Source organism: Pistacia vera, unplaced genomic scaffold (genome assembly GCF_008641045.1).
Source record: "Pistacia vera cultivar Batoury unplaced genomic scaffold, PisVer_v2 Contig1362, whole genome shotgun sequence".
Lineage (NCBI taxonomy): Eukaryota > Viridiplantae > Streptophyta > Magnoliopsida > Sapindales > Anacardiaceae > Pistacia > Pistacia vera.
In genome coordinates, this window is record NW_022195426.1 from 27,444 (window position 1) to 32,695 (window position 5,252).

At 35.1% G+C, this 5,252-nt stretch overlaps 1 pseudogene; it reads right to left on the reverse strand.

Annotated features, from left to right (window-relative positions):
- Positions 1-1,424: 1,424 nt before the first annotated feature.
- LOC116122709 lies at positions 1,425-4,914 on the reverse strand (annotated as a pseudogene).
- Between the last annotated feature and the right edge of the window lie 338 nt (positions 4,915-5,252).

A 5,252-nucleotide genomic window follows, 5' to 3' on the forward strand; every position in this document is an offset into this window, starting at 1 on the left:
GACAATTCAATTGAACAAGCAAAAAATGAAAACACGAAATTCAATTTATGATTTGCAAAAGCCCTAAGTTCAATTCCATATAAAGAACGCCACTGAACTTTGCAAAGCAAAGCCTCTATTGATAAGATGTGTTACATGGTGAGAGCTTGGAAGGCCGAGATGGAGTAAGCAAAGGAATCTGAGGCTGAAATGGGGTCGCTTTTGTTGTTTTGTTATAAGAGGTGGAGGAGGAGATGATACCTGATTTCTCCACAGTTTTTTTAGTGGTGGGGAGGACGGAGAGAAGGAATGAGGGGGTGAAGAAGATGAAGAGGGGTGGCGGAGGAAGAGGACATGAGGGAAGTAGAAGAGGTGGTGGAGGGAGCGATATCAATGGAGGAGAGGAGGAAGATGGTAGGGTCGAGGGAGTGGAGGAGGTGAAAGATGTTTGAGAGCATTAGCATGAAGACTTTGGCCATAGTGCCTTTTGATTTTAAACAAAACGAACTCTTTTATGATTTTAGGGTTATGGTTTAGTTGAAAGTGATGGTTGCGGTGTATTTGTAAATTGTTGCAAACAATTGGGGGTGTATTTGTAATCTTTGCAAGGTATATTTATCATTTTTGTGACTAATAAAGGTGTATTGTAATTTTTTCGAGTATGCGAAACTGGAACCGAACCTATGTTTTAGGTTTTAGTTCCAGATATTTAGGAACTGAAATCAGCTGGTTCCAAATCCTAGAAGTCGACCAGTTCTAGTTCCATGGGATTTAGGCAGGTACTTGGACCTGCCCACCACTACTTCTCCCTTTTTCATCACTTTCTTTCAAGTTTTGAGCTATCTCATGTTATATGTATCAAATTGATTAGCTATATAGAAAAGGATTCCAAAACTAAATTAAGGCAAGACAATTTACTTATATATATATATATTGAAGTTTGTCTTGTCAAGAAGTAGTGTAAAAAGATTTAATTGAAAACTTAAATCTTAATTTTACTGCTTTAGGAACACTAGTAGTAATTTAGTGATATTCTTGAATTTATATATATCTAACAAATCAATTCAAACTCAATTTCAATTTCACTGATTTATAAATTATAAAATAAACCCGGTCCAAAGCAAGTCCATTGTCATCTCGGGAAGCTTATAATGCTAAATCACGTTTTGTTCCCCAAAAATTTACATAAAATACCAAATACATGGCACTGCTCCCGATATTCCTAGTTTCATAGCACTGTTCTTTCAAGAAAACCCAAGTAACATTACCATATAAAATTTCAAGTTAAACAAAGTTCAATCCCTCGCACTTGGATTTTGTCTCTAAGTTTAACCATCTAAACAGAAAACCATATGAACAGACTTCAAAGAAAAAATAAAAATAAAGAATATAAGGCGATCTTACATGCTTCACCAAACTCCAGCCAAGTTGCAAAATTAAGACTGTTAACCACGTGCAAACTTGTAGTGAAATTCATCAATAGTAGAATAGATCAAACCTTCATTTTCAAGAGATACAATTGAATCCCTGGTGCACAATAGAATAAATTAAATTAATAATTAATCACTCAAGATGGAAGCTAGAAAGAGAGGCATGAGTGAAAAAGATTACATGATCTTCTTCTCAGGTATTTCAAATGCTGGGAAAGTTCAGCTATGTGCACTCCCCGTTCCCGTTCACTGCAAACAATAACCAATCCCTAAAGCTTAATAAAGTGGAGGGAAATATGCACCAAGTGTATTAGTTAAGACAATCAGATGAACTTCTACATAATCACATTGTTTCTAAATCCCCAAAGCTTTAACAGTAACAACAAAAGCTCAGTAAGACCAAACAATAAACCTGGATAGGAGGTGGAAATTAACTTGAAGAAATTATACCGAACAAAGTGAAAAACAGTTCTCAAAGGAAAAAAAAAAAAAAAAAAAAAAAAAAAAAGATTTTCATACATAACTTGGCAATTTTCTGAAGCAAGCAATGGAAGGGAAGGGAAATAGCTCTATCGTAAGACATTTTGGTGTATGACAAACCTGCTTGAAGGTTGCTGCAGATAGTCCAGAATCAATTGATCACAGTCCTTGAGTCCATCATGCCAAATTGCGAAGAGAGCTGGGTAAAGGAAATTAGAATATTACGGAACATAGTGTTGCGTATGAAAAGTGAACTTTCTTGGTTGGATTACATACATTATTCGAGGGGGCTGTTGAAGCCTTTTGTCCCGGTTCGGACAGGAGTGTGCAGTGATGAATCCACCATCTGAGGCTGATTAATTGATAAACTTGCTGCTTCAATCAGCATAAATACACAGATCAATCCATAAAAAGAAAAATGCCACAGACACATATAATACATACTCATCCAAACGATACATGCAAATATCACGTTGAGAAAAAGTTTATTTGTTTTACTCATGAATACCTGTGATTGGATTTCTGCGATTGGAAATATGCAATCAATAAAGTGAAAAGTAACCTCATCAAAGCTTGTAACAGGCCTGAAAAGAAAAAAAGGAAAATTACAGTGTATAGACCACAACTGCTATTGATAAACAAAACTTTCACACAGAGGTCAGCGAGTGTAGCATAGGAAGCCAAACATTTCTTAAAAATTAACACTTCCAGAACCCCTATGTCAATTTGTCTATCCATATTGGTCCATAAATTACAGAAACAACATTTGACATTAAGAGTAGTTCAGCAGGTAAAAGAAAAGCAGTATGGCAGCTACAATGTCAAATTAGGCTCACCAGAAATAAAGAAACTTAGCTTTTCTATCCTAGAATAAAGTGAATCATTTTTTCATAGTAAAAAACTTGTCAGTGATCTATTACCTGCAAAACCATAATTTTGAATTCAACCAAAAAAAAAAAAATTGCCCTGACTTCCTCAGAAGAAGATGCCCTCAAGCATCAAGTATCATTCAGTTTTACACATTTTATAAATCTGTTAAGGTATCAGTTAGCAAATTAAGCCAATCAATACTTTTCTTGCAACATAACCAGCAGAGCATCATTGTTATACAAGTGATTCCTGATTCAGAGCATGAATTTCATTCATAAAACAAGAAGAGATACAAGGATTGAGGAAGAAAAAAAAAGATCAATACGCACGTGGTCCTAAATTCAAGTAACTGCCACAAAAAAAAAAAAAAGAGAAGCTCTCTTAAGCTGTACCACACAATCTCATACAGCTATAAGGTTTGATATGTTCAACACTTCCCCAAAACAATCATCGGTACGTGGCTCCTGCAAATGCTATAACCAACTTTATTGGAGTGCAACAAGTAAATAAACAAGAGAAGTCATTGCTTACTTTCTAAATAATTTACAAGCTATGGTAGTAGAACACAGGGAACATAGCAACCGAGCTGCTTCACAGTCAATCAATATTCATCTAGGCAAACAAATCATCATTTTGTTCTCCAAATCAAATATCCGATTAACATCCTGAAATCCATAAAATTGCTCTCTTATGCTAACTTTAGTCAGTATCAGAACCAAACCTAATGTCCAGACTAATTACAAGGACCAGATTGTTAATCACACAGCTAAAAGACAACTTTCAAACTGGTTAGTAATCAGTAAAAGCCATCCCCAAATTTCCTTGTTTCACTGGAAACATACAAAATGTAAATTAAAGTAACAAAGCAGTCAAAAGAGTTGATGAGGTATCTGAGGTAATAAAGAGCATATGTAATAGAAAAAATTTACAAAAACATAAGTACTTGGTAAGAAAGCAGTTCAATCACAATTATATGGAGAGCCAACTATTTCATGTCCGTACCTCACAGAGAAGGCAACTAACTGCTTTTTGCCTTGAAAGCTTTTTAAGTGCCCATTGAGACGAAAATACATTCCATCTCTATTTCAAAGTTGAAAAAAATCAGAAGAGCATTTTGATGTTATGGCATATAATCATAGCATAAATCATTAATAAAACTTGCAAAACTGACAATATAAAAATAGAAACAGAGAAAAAAAATTAAAGAAAAGTCTCATCCACAGCCTCCATTTCCTTTGTGTCGAAAACCCACTTGCCCTATTAAAATAATTGAGCATAAATCAAAAAAAAATACGCATGATTTGAAGAGGAATTAAAAATTTTGGAATATAGGCATTTTCACGTTGTGTTTTTTTCTCTCGTAAGCATCACTTACATTGACTTATACTCCAAGAAGAAAAAAAGCATTCAGAAGTTTAACTAAATAACAAAAGCACATCAACTGCGTTACATTGCAAAACATATATTACCATCTTTTGCATACAATTCGCCCAGTTCCATCATCTAGAGTGAAAGTGACATCAGAAGCCCTTTCTTCTTTGCTGAACACCATTCCACCAAAGTAACCTAGATCAGCTCGATTATTGAAAAAAAAAAAATATGATGAATCACACTATATATTCTGATATAAAAAAAATTCTCAAAAGTTTTATATATTCAGAATATGTGAGTGTCGTGGAGGATTAGAGGATTAGTACATTGGTGACCTTGAACCGTTGACCACAAAATTTGATTGTCATCACCGACTGCGACGCTTCACTTATCAGCTTCACTGTCAATGGAACCAACCCTTGGGAATCACGACTCTGCAAAAGATCAAACAATAAAAGCTCCAAATCGGTCTATTTCGTTACAGTTTCTCAGCAATCAGATAGTAAAACAAAACCCAAAAAATGTAAAGAGAGCCTTGACAGATCTCTCCGTTGATTAACAAATTATCGAGCACTAAATAGTCAACAAAATATGATTAATTCAATGGTTGCGAATTTCATAAACCAAGCAACAAGTATAAGAAATAATAAACACAAACACGTAATTGAAGAGTAAAAACTTACTCTTGCTGGAGAAGGATTGGAATCCGCTGGCTGAGATTGGGACGGCATGAATCCGCCGCCGGAGAAGGCGGAAGTGCGTCAAATTGGGTGCTTGAAAACATTTCTAACTATCAGAGCGCGAAATTCTTTAGGTTTGAGGAATAAATTTATTTTCAAGTTTTCGTCAGGAGATTTTATGAGTAGATCTTATGGTTTTAGGGTTTTTCCCGCCAATTGGCTTTACATTTCCCGCGTGTGATTTGGGCTGGGCTATAGACAATAGTTAGTCCAGCCCTCTTCCTTCATGGGATCTGAAATCTGATAAATCGATCAAGATCTAGGCTCCGTTTGATTGCCAATTGGGATACACTTTAGTATTCCCAAAAAAGTAAACAGTAAAATACCCAAAACTTTAATTTTAGGAATACTACTCCCAATATTATTCAACCTTTTTTAAACC